Genomic DNA, 19102 nt, shown 5'->3' with positions numbered 1-19102 from the left:
CGCCTTCGTCTCCCTAGTGGCTAGGTTCACACACCGCACCGGGTACTAATTTGAGGCTGAGTCAACCTAGGGGCCCAGTTCAAGATAATCGTCGCTGGTGTCGACCGTGAGCGGGAATCGAACTCGGTTCGCGGGGTTCGTAGCGCAGCGCGCATCCACTGCATCACCGTGCGTGTATGTGTGCTATTAGTGCTATTAGTATAGCACACACACACACGCAGACACGCTATAGGGTGGCTATGTGTATACTGTATGCTATACTGTCTGTGTACACACGATGGTCAACGCGATGCGCTACGAACCCGACTGTCTGAGTTCGATTCCCGGCCACGGCTAACATCAGTGGCGAGTGATTTCTGAACCGTTTTTTCCCGGCCGACCCCCCATTGTACCAGCCCGCAATGACCATCGTGGTGAAGTATGGTTAAAAAAAATAAACCCCTACGACCGAGACGGCATGGGAATGGCCCTCGATGGACTGAGCGTGGTCGCGGTGCGATGACCGGTGGCTGTACCACCACCGCTCATCGTTCTGAATCACTATTATGATTAACACAGGAACTGCACTGGTGTACCCAGGAAAACTTCACCGAGGAAAACTTCACCGAAGCCTCGTGACTCATTCTCAAGAGGGTTCCTGCCAAGTTTTCGCAGTCGGCGTTGCGACGATTGCTCAACGTAGAATCGCCCCAATCGAGTACCATCTGCACGTGCTGGGCGGCTCGCACGGCTCTGAACGAGCAACCCCCTCGGGAGCGCCGGGGGAATCGTCGGGACACTCGGACCGAACTAACGCGCACGAGCATTGCCAATGGAGTTCAAGTTGCCGAAGCATCCCAACCCAACACGTGGATCATTATTATTATTCCGCCGCCGCCGCGGACGAATGCAATGATCTATCTACTGCTGCATTGTTGCCCTGCACATCTTCACATCTGCCACGCGTAAAGAGCGGCTGGCCGCTGCGTTGCATTGCAGACCGCAGCGTGGCGGGGAGCGGTGGCGCAGTGATCAGCGCGCTGCGTTACGAACCCAACGAGACGAACGTTTGATTGCAGGCCACGGCTAACGTCAGTGGCGAGTGATGGTTTGCGGCGGTCCTGCCCTGCCACGTTATTCCCCAACCCGCACTGGCCATCGTGGTGAAGTATGGTTGGAAGAAGAAGAAGAAGAGAAAACACCCCAAGACCAACGCAGCGTAAGGGGTTACCTTCAATCGGCAGTGGACTCGTAAAGTGTTCTCAATTATTTTCTCCGCACGTACTTTTTAATATTAATTACACAGGCTCAATATATGACGTGTTGACAGAAACGAATAGGTCAAATACAGCACAGCAGAGTCCTCCTGCAAGTTAGGTCTTGAGGCTTAGCCAGGCTTTCCTGGGTAAATAAATGTGTCGAGTTTGTGGTCCGTATCGCGCACCTCCGATTAGCACGGCTGGCTAAGCACGGTGCGAAAAAAAGTTCAACGTACATCCTGTACACGTGGAACGCACCAGTGCATACCTCTTGTGTGTGTTCATGCACGCGCATTGTACTTAGCAGGTGCACGCGCATTGTACACAGCAGTCGAGTATAACCAGAACGAGCAAAGTCGTATCGTATTGTATGACGCTACGGAAAGACGAAACCCAGCAATAACTTGCGTGCTGAAGTGTCAATAGAATTATACAAATTTGATCACGCAGGCACGCACCTACTGGATTATAAGACGCAGCCACACTTTCTTTTTGCTTTAAAATACAGGGGGGGTAGGGGTGGTGCGTCTTATAATCCGGATAATATGGTAAATACTTAAATTTAAGTGAGCTACGTCCGTGCGTGTGTGTGTACATAAGTGGGGAGCGGTAGTGTAGCGGTTATCGCTATGCTGCGCTACGAAACAGGCGACCCGAGATCGATTCCCACTGACAGCCAACACCGGTGACGATTATCTGAACCGGTCCTGGGCCTCCCCTAGGTCGACTCAGCCTCAAATGAGTACCTGGTGCAATGTGCTGGCCACCCACCCCCTCGTATGCCGTGCCGGCCTTCATAGGTGCTGCTCGCTAACAGAACTTGACCCAACACTCTGTTAATGCTATACGGGAGATATTTGTCTTTGTACGTGCATCACCATCTCTCGTTACACACCCCGAAAGGATTACCGGCGTAACGATGCATCGAATAATTGATTAATAACGATTACTAAGCCTCACGATAGTTGCTTAGGATCTCGCGCGTGCACGCACTGGTCGATTATTTTCTACGATTTATGCGAATCAAACGCAAATTGCAAGGAACATGAACGGCACCAAGGAATAACAGAAGCGCACAGCAAAACGCACAAATGTGACGGTGAAATTAAACACACCGAGATAAGAAATATAATAATCGATTATTGACTCGAAACGCGACCCAAGAATAGAGACAAAGAATCCAATCACCAGGGTGGAGGCGGTGTGTGGGGGGAGGGTGGTATCGCTTTGTGCTAATTACGAAAAAGGGCTATACACGAGCGAGGGGCATTGTCCGAAACGTCGCTGATTATATATTTTTCCTCTTAGGCCCGCAGCGTGATTGACGAATGTATTGAGTTTTTGTTTATTTTAGAACTTAAGTAGAATATGTATTATTCACCCATACATTCACACGAATAAAAGAGCTACACTGAGACTTCATTTTAGAAAGAAAAAAAACATTTGTGATAAGAAACGACCAGAATAATCACTGCGTGTGTATTCTCCCTGTCGTGCCGCACGTATACGCCGAAGAAGCTCGTGGAGCGAAACGTCGGACACCGTGCCGGGCAGCCGCACGGTGAACACGCTCAGGCGGAGGGTGACCTGACCGAATGAACGGTGAGGCTCTCTCCCCATAGTGACTACTGCCATTGTTATAATAATAATTGACATGTCTTTGTAAGGACCCTTGCACTGACGTCTCAAGGCGCCTTGTAAGAGACGGAGAGGCTGAATGGAATAAACTTAACTTAAGAAGATACGGATTTTAAGACGATACTTTAAAGTATCCACACTATCGGATGAACGAAATTTCCAACTGGAGAGGAAGTTTAACACGTAGCAGGCTTTCGAGACCAATATCATCAGTAATACAGTTTTTTTTTTGGGGGGGGTTAGATCGCGTAAATATGTAAATGTGTGTCGTTAAACCCGCCACCACCCGACACAGCCAACTAGTAAGGTTTATAACGTAAACAGAACGTGCCCATTCGTCACTAGTACAGCACACCGGTGTGTTGGAGAGCTAAGCCACAACATTTACAATCCGAGTACGACGTTTCGCCAGTAATTACAACTAGCTTAATCAGGCGACAGCCACGTGGTCGCTCGCCCCAGACACGCAGCTGGGAACGAGGTTACTCACAGAAGGTGGCGTGGAGCCTGCAGTTCTTAACGACCTTGAGGGGCAGTACGGATGAATTAACTCGTGAAATTGTCGAGTGTCAATATCAAGTTTGGTTTTACTTTAGCCAGAGCCCGAGAGACAAAGGTGACGAGACGAATTCGCAGGAGCGACCCGGGGCATTTAGTTTGCCGGTAGGGGGCGATGGTTGTAGCTGCTGTGTGTGTATGTGTGTGTGTATGTGTGTACTCCCAATACGAGTAATCTGCCGGGTTGTTATTTCAAATTGGGAAAATTGTAACCCTGACCCTGGAATATGATTGGAGATGCACTGGCTGAGATGCCGTTGATGATGATGATCGTGATTCTGATGAATACGGTAATTATGATTATGATCATCTAGATTATGATAATTTCGTTTCTGATGACAATGGTTATAACGACTATATTAGTGATTCTTATGATTCGGGAGATGATGATCTTATGTATTTACGATTCCTGATGACAATGATGATTATCATAGAGACGAGCATGAGAACGGTGATTCTTATGATGGTGATGATCATCATCATGATAATGGCGATGACGTCGTTCACAAAGTCTCGTGGCAAGCGGCGAAACTACGCACCTATTCAGCTATCTCAAACGCGCATACCGTAACATCATAGACACAGATCCCCCCCACAACCCCCATAGGCTCGACAAGACTGCTGGTGCAAGTTGATGTAAGCGAGAACGCGTTACGGCCGGAACATTGTAGACAACACACACACGTACGCAATACTGTATGTGTGCATAATTCAGACACACATGCACAATGCACACACACAGAGTACGTGACATCTATACCTTTAAAACACATCACGTAAGTAGATGCTCTTACAAAGTATATAAGCGCAACTCAAGCAGGCACAATAAGTACTTAAAAGGGAAGTGGGAGCGGTGGCGCAGCGGTTAGCACGTGGCACTATAAACCTGGAGGCACCCCCCCCCCCCCCCCGATTCAATTCCTGACCACGGCAAACATCAGAAACGGCCATGCGGTCCCGCCAGACCCCCCAATGACCGGCGTGGTGAAGTATGGTCGACAGACTGTTGGGGCAAGTGCTGTTAGCGAGCACCTACAGCGGATGGCACGGCACACGAGGGTGGACGTGGGAGAGGCTGGGCCACTACGCAGGGCCGCCTTTGTCTCCCCAGTGCTGACGTGTACACACCGCAGCAGATATTCATTTGAGGCCGAGTCGACCGAGCGAACGCCCAGGACCGGTTCAGATCGATCGTCACTTGGTGTTGCCCGTGAGGAAGGAGCGAGAATCGCACTGCGAATGGCCGCTCACAGCAACCCTCACGATCGTGAACGGGCGTGGTGGTGATGGGGGTGGGGGGGGCATCATCCAGCAGTGGAGTGATCAAGGGGGCTGGCTGTAGGTGTGAGGAGAAGGGTGCGGGCTTGTAGACACACGCACACGTGTATTCGCAAATTGTTAGTTGTTCGCGGAAACGCAGTCCGTGCACACGGCCGCACAGATAATTCATCACGGCTGTGAAAACAACGCACGCGCACGTACACACGAGCTTACATAGCAATGCATTCATACATCACAGACAATAAGTATATACACACACACACACACGGTCGCCTGTGTAGGAGGGTTAGGACTGCTGTTGCGGGGCAATTGCTGTCAGTAGCGAGCACGTCTTTGTCTTCTGCAGTTCGGATGTCGATGCTCGCAGCGTACTGCTCATTTAAGGCTGTGTCGACCTAGGAGAGGCTCGGGACCGGTTCGCAGCACTGCGCCACCGCCGCTGCGCCTGACACATAGCCTCCTCTCCGTTTCGTGTTTCTATCTTTAAATAGCAAAGACAAAGACCCCCCGTGTAGCCTTAACAGACTGTCGGGGAGAGCACCCGTGAAGGTCGGCACGGCACACGAGGCGGTGGGTGGGATGGTGGCCAGCACCACGCCCGACCGCCTTTGTCTCCCCCGTGGCGATGTTTACTACGCACCGCACCAGATACTCATTTGAAGCTGAGTCGACCTCACGGGTGTTGGTCGTGAGCGGGAATCGAACACGGGTCCCCGGGTTCGTTGCGCAGCGTAGCGCTAACCGTTGCACCACCGCTCCCCACACACATGCACACACACACACACATTCATTCACACACACATGCACACACACACACAACGACGCATGTGTTAGGGGCCCGGTGGCGACATGAGTTCAATTCCAGGCCAGGGCTAAAACATCAGGTGGTGAGTGGCATCTCAACTGGTCCCGCGGGGACATTCGCCATGCACCACCACTTCGCCAAGCCGCGAGACACAACGTGTTGTCCTGTGTTGTGTGAACTGTGTGTGCTGTGTATGAGTTGTGTGCTGTGTGCATTGTGTGTTGTATGTGATGTGTGTTGTATGAGCGGTGTGTGTGCTGTTATATGAGTTCTGCGTTGGATGTGATGTATGCATTGTGTGTTGCATGCGTTGTTTGTGCTGTGTATGTGGTGTGTGTGTGTTGTATTTTGAATGAGCTGTGTGCTGTGTATGAGTTGTGTTGTATGTGCTGTGTGTATTTTGTGTTGCATGAGTTGTGTGTGTGCTGTGTATGTGTTCTGTGTTGTATGTGCTGTGTGTATTGTGTGTTGCATGAGTTGTGTGTGTGCTGTGTATGAGTTGTGTTATATGTGCTGTGTGTATTTTGTGTTGCATGAGTTATGTGTGTGCTGTGTACGTGTTCTGTGTTGTATGTATTTTGTGTTGCATGAGTTATGTGTGTGCTGTGTATGTGTTCTGTGGTGTATGTGCTGTGTGTATTATGTGTTGCATGAGTTGTGTGTTTGCTGTGTATGTGTTCTGTGTTGTATGTGCTGTGTGTATTGTGTGTTGCATGAGTTGTGTGTGTGCTGTGTATGAGTTGTGTTATATGTGCTGTGTGTATTTTGTGTTGCATGAGTTATGTGTGTGCTGTGTACGTGTTCTGTGTTGTATGTATTTTGTGTTGCATGAGTTATGTGTGTGCTGTGTATGTGTTCTGTGTTGTATGTGCTGTGTGCATTGTGTGTTGCATGAGTTGTGTGTGTGCTGTGTATGTGTTCTGTGTTGTATGTGCTGTGTGTATTGTGTGTTGCATGAGTTGTATGTGTGCTGTGTATATGTTGTGTTGTATGTGCTGTGTGTATTGTGTTGCATGAGTTGTGTGTGTGCTGTGTATGTGTTCTGTGTTGTATGTGCTGTGTGTATTGTGTGTTAAATGAGTTGTGTGTGTGCTGTGTATGTGTTCTGTGTTGTATGTGCTGTGTGTATTGTGTGTTGCATGAATTGTGCGTGTGCTGTGTGTTGCGTGCGTTTTGTTTGTGTTTTTGTATGTTTGATTATGTTCTGCTGTGTATGTCGATGACTACATTGTGTTTGTGTGTAAATCGGGTATTCATGTATACACACATGTACATACGGATTGTGCATATATACACACAGACACACACTGGGTCGACCCAGCCTAGTGCGGTGTGCAAACAGTATGGGGTGGGGATACAAAGGCGGCCGGGGCTGGGGTGTGGTGGGCTTGCCATGCACCACCATCCCGTGCATAGTAGCAGCCTTTCATACCTTGCCCCGACAGCTATCCGGGGATTCTTTGTCTGTATATACACACACACGCGCTGCGCCCTGCACAAGTATACTCACTGCACAAAGTACCACTCTCCCAAGATTCTCTACTGCTACACTGCAACCATTCCATGCTGGTATGAAGATCACACACACACAAACACACGGGCGCGCGCGCATCTCGCATTACAACACTTACACGGGGAGCATCTCTCTCTCTGTAAACATACAAAAGGGCAGCGTTATATACTTTACTCCATAATTATAATAATGTAGAACTCCCACCGTGTGGCAATCATAATAATGTAGAACTCCCACCGTGTGGCAATCAATCCACGTCTTTGCGACGTCGTGTCGGTCGTGGATGAGGTTTGCGTGACCTTACTTCGTGACCTTACTTCGTGACCTTACTTCGTGACCTTACTTCGTGACCATACTTCGCCACGCTGGGTAAGTATCCGACGAGTACGTTGGTGCACATGGCTAGAAGAGTACAGCGAAGGGGACATTCAAGTCCACAGGCACCTTCCGAAGCGATGTTCCCAGCAGGGATTGTGGATTGTGGTTTGCAGAGTGGAAGCTCTGAATAGGTTTTGACTTGATGCGAGAGTCTCGTCAGCAGCACTTGATGCACACACATCGATGATGAAGACCTCTCCGGCAGTGTGCCGAGAACTGTGGCCACCAACCGGCCAAGAGCAGAGACCATGAGACTTGTAGCAACGACTCGAGTGACCGATTCACGAACGTCGTCAGCATCACGGCGACGATTCACCACTCCGCTAACCCGCAATCAACATCCGCGGAACGGCTCGCCAACGTTGTTGCAGATGCACTTGCATGGGTAAATTACAAAATAAAAATTGTAATAACGGTAGTAGTAGTAGTAATACTTAGCAAACCTTAACTTTATCCGGCAAAGCCACGCTGAAGAGGGTTCCTGCCTTAGTGTCCGTTTAGCCAACTCTGTATCCGACGTGAAAGCGCAGTGGACTGGCTCTTTGCGGCGTTGTAAATATGAATACGATCTGTTGGCGATTATATATTTGTTTTAAACACCCGGTTATACGCAGCTGCTATTGTCGTACTGTGTATTTGTCGCGATCGCGATACCATCATACTTTATCGCCCATTTAAGACTGATTTTCCCTGCTGCAGTAATTGAATGGCCGATCGTGCGGGGTAACAGCGTGCAGTCATCGTCCCAACGCGTCGCACGAGGCCGCTTCAAAATAAAGCGCTGATATTGACATCGATTTGACTGGTTTACTGGTAACTACAAGAGCAGTGTTATCATTATTGATGGTAATTATTGATGATGGTGGCAGTGGTGGCGGTGGTATTTGGTGGTGATGCCAGACGTGATGATGGCGCTCCGTTCACAAGCCCCTTCGCCTCCTCCATGAACAAAGGGAAAACCGGACCCAGTGATGCGCCAATGTCTCTCTCTCTCTCCACCTCGCTCCGTCTCCACTGAACTCTCCCTTCACCTCTCTCTCCCCCGACTTCGTCGTTCGATTAACTACTCTTCTGCACATGCATATACCGCATGTGTATATACCCAGACGATACGTGACGCTAATAACGCGCAAGGATACCCAATAATGACAAAAACAAGCACAGAGCACCCTCTGATAATGCCGATGCTGTGTGTAGAGAGGGTGGCAAATGCACTACACGCGGTATTTAATTTCACATCCATAGCCAATCAGCATCGTCATTGTTGGTGTGTGTGTGTGCTGTTGATGTTTGTTGTGCTCTTGTTGATGTTTTGATTGGCGTGTTGTTATTGTTGACGAGGTCACGCTGCCGGTCCGACTTATGAGGTCCCGAGCCGACCCAAGGGGGATAGACACGAGGGAGTATTTTCATTTTATATTTCTCCAGCACACTTTCTGAGCACACACGAATCTCAAATTTGCGACGTCACAGCGGCCAGCGACAAACAGCACGGCATCAAAGTTGCAATACGTATACGAGTGTAACGCGTCTACTTGAAATTGAAGCGACCTTATTCGGGCTCTCAAGAGCTTGGCGGACGACAGGCGATGGCAATCGTGCAGAAGCGGCAGCAGCAGATGGAGAGGTTAGGTGAGCTGCAGATAGAGTGGGGCTGGGTGAGTGGGGTGGAGTGAGCTGTGTTGTCAGCGGTAGTGTAAACTGTGAGCTGCACTGCAAGCCCAGGCGAGCCGGGTTCGATTCCCGCTCACGGTCAACGCCAGTGGCGATTATCTGAGCCCTCCCCTACGTCGACTCGGCCTCAAATGAGTACCTGGTGAGGTGTACAAACATGCCGACTGGGGGAGACAAAGTCGACCGGGCGTGGTGCTGACCATCCACTCATCTCGTGGTGCAGTGCCACGGATCTTCATATAGGTTTGTTTACTCGCTCACCAGCATTTGCTCGAAACGTCGATTCGGGATCTTTGTGTTGTGACCTTGCAAGTTGAACACAGAGTGGAGGAACCGCGGCGCATGAAGTTCACGGCAACCACTAAGATGTGCCGGACTCTCAGGACCGATGATTATGATAACCCCACAACCCGATCCGATCCGTTATCGGGACCAGTGTCCGCCTCTCACCCGGCCTGACCCGACCCTTAACAAATGACTGTCCATGAAAACAAACGCATCCGGTAATTACATGAACACTGTTTTAAGTGTTGAAGTTTTGCACGTGTGTGTGTGTGTTCGTGAAACAGCACTTGCCCCAGCAGTCTGTTAAGGCTATAGGGGGATCTTTGTCTTTGTTTGGGGAACGGTAGCGTAGCGGTTAGCGCGCTGCGCTCCGAACCCGGCGACCCGAGTTCGACTTCCGCTCACGACCAACACCGGTGACGATTATCTGAACCGTTGCTGGGCCTCGCCTAGATCGACTCAGCCACAAATGAGTACCCGGTGCGATGTGTAGTAAACAACTGGAGAGACAAAGGCGGCCGGACGTGGTGCTGGTCACCCACCACTCACCCCGTCGTGTGCCGTGCCACGGCCTTCATAGGTGCTCATCGCTAACAGCACTTGCCCCAACAGTCTGTTAAGGCTACACGGGTGATCTTTGTCTTTATGTGTACACGCGAATGCATGATCCTCATCCACTCGTGATTCGCAACAACAGGAGTTGAGTTTTGGAGGGGGATGGGGGGCACGTGAATTAATTTATGTCTGGGGGGAGATGTAATTAAAGCAAACCGATGAGGATAGTGCATAACATACAAAGACAAAGATCCCCCGTATAGCCTTAATAGACTATAGGAGCAAGTGCTGTTTGCGAGCACCTATGAAGGCCGGCACAGCACACGAGGGGTGAGTGGTGGGTGACCAGCACCACGCCCGACCGCACACCGACACACACACACCAACACACACACACACCGACACACACCAACAGACACACACACCGACACACACATAACGACACACACCGACACACACACACACATCGACACACACACCGACACACACACCGACACACACATAACGACACACATCAACAGACACACACACACCGACACACACCAACAGACACACACACCGACACACACACACCGACATACACACACCGACATACACACACCGACATACACACACCGACACACACACACCGACACACACACCGACACACACACACCAACACACACACGTAGACACACACACACCGACACACACCGACACACACCGACACGCACACACCGACACACACACTGACATACACACACAGACATACACACCGACACACACACACAGAGACACACACCGACACACAGAGACACACACACCGACACACACAGACACACACACCGACACACACACACCGACACACACACACGTGTCTTAAACCCCCCCCCCCCCCCTCTGTATGGTTGTATGCCAAGCAGCCATTTTGAATGAGCGAGACCAGCCTGAGGGAGACGCGGGGGGGGGAGAGGGAGACACGCGGGGTGACACGCACGTGGTGTGTGTGTGTAGCGCACACACACACACGTGGTGTGACACACACACGCGGGGTGACACACACGTGGTGTGACACACACACGTGGTGTGACACGCACGTGGTGTGACACACACGTGGTGTGACACACACACGCGTGGTGTGACACACACACGTGGTGTTACACACACGCGGGGTGACACGCACGTGGTGTGACACGCACGTGGTGTGACACACACGCGTGGTGTGACACACACGCGTGGTGTGACACACACGCGTGGTGTGACACACACGCGTGGTGTGACACACGCGCGTGGTGTGACACACACACGCGCGTGGGGTGACACACACACGCGCGTGGGGTGACACACACACGCGTGGGGTGACACACACACGCGCGTGGGGTGACACACACACGCGCGTGGGGTGACACACACACGCGCGTGGGGTGACACACGCGCGTGGGGTGACACACACACGCGCGTGGGGTGACACACACACACGGGGGTTAGGGGTGGGACACACACGGGCACACGCAGGGGGGACACACGGGGGGAGACGTGGGGGGCGCGGTGGGGTCACGGCGTGAGGATTAACACCCCGAGCGAGGCCACGGGGGTAACGACGAGCTGCTGGTGCCACCACACCACGCGTGGTGGCACCAGCAGCACCACACCACGCGTGGTGTGGTGTGGTGCTGCTGGTGCTACTGGTGCCACCACGCGTGGTGTGGTGGCACCAGCAGCACCACACCACGCGTGGTGTGGTGCTGCTGGTGCTGCTGGCCGTGTATGTGCAGCACGCGTGCACGTCGTGTGCCGTACACGTGTGTGTGCTCGTGTGCACGAAGGTGCACGTGTGTGGACGTATGTGTGTATCTTTCATGCGTGTTCATGCATGTAGGCCTCTGGATGCTCGCTCACAATACTTGCCCTCCAAATGTCTGTTAATGCTATACGGGGAACAGATATGTGTCTTTGTGTGTTGCATGTCGACTCCACACTAAACAAGCGCCTGACGCGCGGGTAAGGTGCACATCACTACCGGGGAGACAAAGGCGGCCGGGCCGAGTTGCCAGGCACACACAACCCTTGTGTGCCGCGCTGTGGGTTCCTCGCTAGCTGCACTTGCCCCAACAGTTCTGAGTAGTCTACACGGGGGAGCTTTGTCTGTGTAGCTGTTAGCGCTACGCTGCCCTGTGAACCTGGCGACCCGGGTTCGATTCCCTCTCACACGATTATCTGAACCGACCTCCCCTAGGTCGACTAAGCCTCAAATGAGTACCTTGTGCGGTGTGTAAACATCGCCACTGGGGAGACAAAGGCGGTCGGGCGTGGTGCTGGCCACCCACCCCCTCGTGTACCGTGCCGGCCTTCATAGGTGCTCGCTAACAGCACTTGCCCCTACAGTCTGCTACAGGCTACACGGGGGATCTTTGTCTTTATCTTTGTGTGTGACACGTACCGCGCTGTGATGGTGATGATGCACGTGGGGGTGGTGGTGGTGGCTCCGTGTCCTCGCGCGCACCGCCTCGATCTCTGCGCGTCTCTCTACGCCTTTGTCGACTGTCTCTCTGCCTTGTGCGTCTCTCTGCCTGTCCCCCTATGTCTCTGTGCCTCTAGGTACGTGTCAATATGTCCCTGTGTCTGTATGTATATGTGCCCGTGTGTATCCGTCCTGTTTGTGACTCTGCCTTTGTATCTGTATGTCGCTGTGCCTGTCTGTATGTGTCTGTATGTCTCTGTGCCTGTGTGTCTGTCTGTATGTGTCTGTATGTCTCTGGGTCTGTATGTGTGTGCCTATATGTGTGTGTATGTATCTGTGTCTCTGTATGTATCTGTGCCTGTGTGTCTGTATGTGTCTGTATGTCTCTGTGCTTGTGTGTCTGTATGTATGTCTATGTGTCTGTGTGTCTGTATGTGTCTGTATGTCTCTGTGCTTGTCTGTATGTGTCTGTATGTCTGTGTCTGTATGTCTCTGTCTGTAAGTCTCTGTGTCTGTGTGTCTGTATGTGTGTGTCTGTATGTCTCTGTGCGTGTGTGTCTGTCTGTATGTATCTGTGCCTGCGTGTCTGTATGTGTCTGTATCTGTGCCTGTGTGTCTATGTCAGTGTATGTATCCTAATATTTATACTGGAGGAAACGTATATACTGGAGGAAACGTATGAGCGATGTTTCTCTGTCAGTGTGTCTGTCTGCGTAGCTGTGTCTCTCGCTGCGTCTCTATCTCAGGCCGTCCCGTCTCTGGGCGTGTCTCTGGATGTCTCGGTGTCTCCGTCTTCTCCGTCTGTATGTCTCCGTGTGTCGTGAGTCGAGGTTATACGACTTGTGGGTCTCTGAATTGGTCGTAGGTGTCTCCGCGAACTCACGGCACGTGTGTCTCTGTGTCTCCCGGTACGCGTCTAACAGTATATGTGTCTCCGTGTCTCCCGGCACGCGTGTCTCCGTGTCTCCCGGTATGTCTCTGTGTCTCCTGGTATGTCTCTGTGTCTCCGCGTCTCCCGGTATGTCTCTGTGTCTCCCCGTGGTATACAGTGCTGGTTTATCGTGGCTACAGTGAACGCGGAGAGAGCGCCGCGTCTCCCTCTCGCTCCATCTCCCCCCTCCTCCTCCACCACCTCTCTCGCTCCCTCGCGCAAAATGGCCCAGCGAGGGAGGGGAGAGCGTGAGGGGGAGAGGGAGGGGAGAGGGGGAGGGGGAGAGGAGAGCGTGAGGGGGAGAGGGAGGGGAGAGGGAGGGGAGAGCGTGAGGGGGAGAGGGTGGGGAGAGCGTGAGGGGGAGAGGGTGGGGAGAGCGTGAAGGGGAGAGGGTGGGGAGAGCGTGAAGGGGAGAGCGTGAGGGGGAGAGGGAGGGGAGAGCGTGAGGGGGAGAGGGAGGGGAGAGCGTGAGGGGGAGAGGGTGGAGAGAGGGAGGGGAGAGCGTGAGGGGGAGAGGGAGGGGAGAGCGTGAGGGGGAGAGGGAGGGGAGAGCGTGAGGGGGAGAGGGTGGGGAGAGCGTGAGGGGGAGAGGGAGGGGAGAGCGTGAGGGGGAGAGGGTGGAGAGAGGGAGGGGAGAGCGTGAGGGGGAGAGGGAGGGGAGAGCGTGAGGGGGAGAGGGAGGGGAGAGCGTGAGGGGGAGAGGGAGGGGAGAGCGTGAGGGGAGAGCGTGATGGGGAGAGGGAGGGGAGAGCGTGAGGGGGAGAGGGAGGGGAGAGCGTGAGGGGGAGAGGGAGGGGAGAGCGTGAGGGGGAGAGGGTGGAGAGAGGGTGAAGGGGAGAGGGAGAGAGGGTGGGGAGAGCGTGAGGGGGAGAGGGAGGGGAGAGGGAGGGGAGAGCGTGAGGGGGAGAGGGAGGGGAGAGCGTGAGGGGGAGAGGGTGGGGAGAGCGTGAGGGGGAGAGGGAGGGGAGAGCGTGAGGGGGAGAGGGAGGGGAGAGCGTGAGGGGGAGAGGGTGGAGAGAGGGTGAAGGGGAGAGCGTGAGGGAGAGAGGGTGAGGGGGAGAGGGAGGGGAGAGCGTGAAGGGGAGAGGGAGGGGGAGAGGGAGGGGAGAGCGCGAGGGGGAGAGGAGAGAGAGAGGAGAGAGTACAAGCGAGAGGGTGAGAGGGAGCGAGGGAGTGCTAACACGAGAGAGAGGAGAGAGAGAGACGCCTTCCAATTGTCACGTCTCCCCCGTCCTCCTCTGCGAGTCTCACGAGCGTGAGAGGCGGGAGACTCGGTTCACACACAACAATCAGACGGATTCACGTGCACAGCCACACAACAACCAGACGGGTTCACGTGCACAGCCACACAACAACCAGACGGGTTCACGTGTACAGCCACACAACAACCAGACGGGTTCACGCGGGCAGCCACACAACAACCAGACGGGTTCACCTGCACAGCCACACAACAACCAGACGGGTTCACGCGCACAGCCACACAACAACCAGACGGGTTCACGTGCACAGCCACACGACGACCAGACGGGTTCACGTGCACAGCCACACAACGACCAGACGGGTTCACGTGCACAGCCACACAACGACCAGACGGGTTCACGCACACAGCCACACAACAACCAGACGGGTTCACGTGCACAGCCACACAACAACCAGACGGGTTCACGCACACAGCCACACAACAACCAGACAGGTTCACGGGCACAGCCACAACAACCAGACGGGTTCACGTGCACAGCCACACAACAACCAGACAGGTTCACGTGCACAGCCACACAACAACCAGACGGGTTCACGTGCACAGCCACACAACAACCAGACAGGTTCACGTGCACAGCCACACGACGACCAGACGGGGTCACGTGCACAGCCACACAACAACCAGACGGGTTCACGTGCACAGCCACACAACAACCAGACAGGTTCACGTGCACAGCCACACAACAACCAGACGGGATCACGTGCACAGCCACACAACAACCAGACGGGTTCACGTGCACAGCCACACGACAACCAGACAGGTTCACGTGCACAGCCACACAACAACCAGACGGGATCACGTGCACAGCCACACAACAACCAGACAGGTTCACGTGCACAGCCACACAACAACCAGACGGGATCACGTGCACAGCCACACAACAACCAGACGGGTTCACGTGCACAGCCACACGACGACCAGACAGGTTCACGTGCACAGCCACACAACAACCAGACAGGTTCACGTGCACAGCCACACAACAACCAGACGGGTTCACGTGCACAGCCACACAACAACCAGACGGGTTCACGTGCACAGCCATACAACCAGACGGGTTCACGTGCACAGCCACACAACAACCAGACAGGTTCACGTGCACAGCCACACAACAACCAGACGGGTTCACGTGCACAGCCACACGACGACCAGACGGGTTCACGCGCACAGCCACGTAACCAGATTGATTAATACCGATAACCAGATGGGTTAATATCGATAACGATTTAACCAGAAGAATGCACATCGATCAGCACGTAACCAGATGGAATGCAATAATCAGATAGACGTGTAACCAGGTATACCAATATCCAGATAGACACACAGCTAGTTGGATATACCAATACCTGTACTGTATATCTAAACAAATGTAATTATTGACAAATCATCCCAAATGCTAAAAATTTACCCGCAAATGACTCAACTTGGATTACGCAGCAGCAGCAGCATCGCCCCGACTGCGACAACTTTGGCAGGACCCTCCCGAGTCAAAGTCTCGAAACTCGGCGAGGTTTTGATGCCGATACAAAGACAAAGGTCCCCCGTATCGCCTTCACCGACTGCTGGGGCAAATGCTGTGAGCGAGCAGCACCTGTCAAGGCACACGTGCTGGCCTTGACAGGTGGTGATGTTGACACACCGCACCAGGCTGACGTTTGAGGCTAAGTCGACCTAGGGGGAGGAGGGGGGCATGTCCGGTTCAGATAATCGTCACTGGTATTGGCCGTGAGCGGGAATCGAACACGAGTCGCCAGGTTAGTTGAGCAGCGCGCTAACCGTTGCGCCACCGCTCCCCGCCATACCGATACAGTATACACACGTGCAGATAGCCTGCGATCCAGATACATGGCCATATAATTAGTCAACTCGACAGACTGATATCTGTTTAGCCGGTTAGGGGACCACATCCCATTATAGATAACCGGATAGCAATATGGGTAAAGATAGCAAGCCAGATAGACAAATAGCCATACAGGTAGATAGCCAGACATGTACATACAGTATAATATACAACATATACAAATAGCCAGATATAAATACGCACAGAGAGCTAGTTCGTCTTACAGATAAACAGACAACCATATAATTATTCAAGTAGGCAGTGTGCCATTAGCTGGTTCGCCACTCATCATAAGATAGACGGTACAATAACTATATATAGACGGATAGCAAGTTAATCAGACAGCTAGGTAGACATATATACATATGTAAGACTAGCCAGACAGACGTATCAGTTAGCCAGATAGTTGGGCAGATAGCAACACATATCCAGATAACCTACGAGCCAATGTACAAACCATATAGCGAGCCACCTGCCCAACTACCGTAGTTATTCCGTCAACTAGCCGCATACTCAACCCAATAGCTGTAGCCATATAGCTTCTCAGCAAGCCAGCCAGTCGAATGGAGTAGTAAGCTAGCTGGTAGCCAGCTGCCACCACGCTCCCCTATACCAAAACCCCGTGTCAGTGTGCGTGTCAGTGTGGGGAGCGGTGGCGTAGCGATTAGCGCTACGCTGCGCTACGAACCTGGCGACCCGGGTTCGATTCCCGCTCACGGCCAACACCGGTGACGATTATCTGAACCGGTTGCTGGGTCTCTTCTAGGTCGACTCAGCCTCAAAATGAGTACCTGGTGCGGTGTGTAAACATCGCCACTGGGGAGACAAAGGCGGTCGGGCGTGGTGCTGGCCACACACCCCCTCGTGTACCGTGCCTTCATAGGTGCTCGCTAACAGCACTTGCCCCAACAGTCTTTTAAGGCTGTACGGGGGATCTTTGTCAGTGAGTGTGTCAGTGTGTGAGTGTGTCAGTGTGTGAGTGTGTGAGTGTGTCAGTGCGTGAGTGTGTGTCAGTGGGGAGCGGTCGTGCGGGGGTTAGCGCGCTGCTCCGCGAACCCGTCGACCTCAGTTCCATTCCCGGCCACGGCTAACATCAGTGGTGAATATCTGAACCGGTCCTGGGCCTCCACCTAGGTCGAATCAGCCTCAAATGTGTACCTTGTGTGATGTGTAAACATTAGCACCGGGAGAGACAAAGGCGGCCGGGCGTGGTGCTGGCCACTCACCCTCTCGTGTGCCGTGTGGGCCTTAGTAAGTGCTCGCTAACAGCACTTGCCCCAACAGTCTTCGAGGTTATACGGGGGATCTTTGTCTCTGCGCGCCTATGTCCGTGTGCGTCGTACATGTTTGTATGTCATGTGGCTCGGGTTTGTGTGTCAGTATGTGTCAGTGTGTATCAACAATGTGTGATGTTTGGTATGTGGGGGGGTGGTACGCGAGGGATGGGGGAGTATTTGAGGGTAGGGTAAGGAATAGTGCGATACAGTATTTCAATGTCAGATGCAGGATACGGAATGCAGTGCGCGCTTGATCATACAGTATACATACGGATGTACGTGCGTGTATACTGTTGCGGGTTTCGTTATCATAGAGCGCGTGAATGGACCCAAGAACAACCGCACACACACAAACCTACAAAGACAACTCATCCTCCGCACAGCCGACATAGGCTGTTGAGGCAAGTGCAGTTTGCGAGCACCTATTAAGAGGAACTCCCACAGGTGGATGGCCAGCACCGTCTTTTGTCTTCCAAGTACCGACGTTTACACACCGCACCAAACACTAACTTAAGGCCGAGCCGACCTAGGGGAGGCCCAGCACCGGTGCAGATGTTCGTCACCGATGTTCGCCGTGAGCGGAAATCGAACTCGGGTTTGCCGGGTTCGTGGCGCAGTACGCTAACCGATGCGCCACCGCTCCCCAACGAACGCCACACAACGACACATCGACACGCGCGCACCACAGACAAATATCCCCAGTGGTGTCGGCCACGTCGTCTGTTGGGGCAAGTTCGGTCAGCGAGCACCAATTCGTAGTCGCAACACCGACACACATAAACGCACAAGCGACAAAGATCCCCCGTACTGCATTAACATAATTTTGTTGTGAGCGAGCAGCAACTAAACACAGCTACATGCAAAGACAAAGGTCCCCCGAATAGCCTGAACAGACTGTTGGGGCAAAGCGCTGTTAGCGAGCACCTATGAAGGCCGGCACGGCACACGAGGGGGTGGGTGGCCAACACCACGCCCGGCCGTCTTTGTCTCCCCAGTGGCGATGTTTATTTACACACCGCACCAGGTACTCATTTGAGGCTGAGTCGACCTAGGGGAGTACCGGAACCGGTTCAGATAATCGTCACTGGTGTTGGCCGTGAGCGGGAATCCAACTCGGTTGGCCAGGTTGGTAGCGCAGCGTGCTAACCGCTCCACTACCACTCCCACCTACACACACACACAAAGTCTCACACACACCTCCACACCTGCACACGCGTGCACAGCGATACACAAATACAGTCATTGATATGCGCGAGCGAACATAGAGTCACGCGCAGACACAGTCACACAAACTCTTACGAACAGTCACACACGTAAACACTTGCATGCACACTGTGTGTGTATACACTGTGTGTATGCATGTGTATATACACACACTGTGTATATACACATGCAGATTTGGGGCACGTGCACACAGTGTGTGAGACAAAG

The 19102-nt window shown here is 53.0% G+C and overlaps 1 protein-coding gene across 2 annotated transcripts in view; it reads right to left on the bottom strand.

Moving 5' to 3' along the window:
• Positions 1 to 13535, bottom strand: part of PCGF2 (polycomb group ring finger 2) — a 46142-nt gene extending 32607 nt beyond the window's left edge. Inside the window, exon 1 of one of the 2 annotated variants that reach the window (XM_076060307.1) lies at positions 12345 to 13535. The gene's annotated coding sequence lies outside the window, so the exon portion shown is untranslated. The remainder of the gene's footprint in view (positions 1 to 12344) is intronic. The other variant, XM_076060308.1, reaches the window with a different exon arrangement.
• Between the last annotated feature and the right edge of the window lie 5567 nt (positions 13536 to 19102).

Source organism: Petromyzon marinus, chromosome 4 (assembly GCF_048934315.1).
Source record: "Petromyzon marinus isolate PM22_M1 ecotype Great Lakes invasive population chromosome 4, UKy_Petmar_22M1.pri1.0, whole genome shotgun sequence".
Lineage (NCBI taxonomy): Eukaryota > Metazoa > Chordata > Hyperoartia > Petromyzontiformes > Petromyzontidae > Petromyzon > Petromyzon marinus.
The sequence above is the reverse complement of the archived record's forward strand: the minus strand, read 5'-3'. Positions and strand labels throughout refer to the sequence as shown.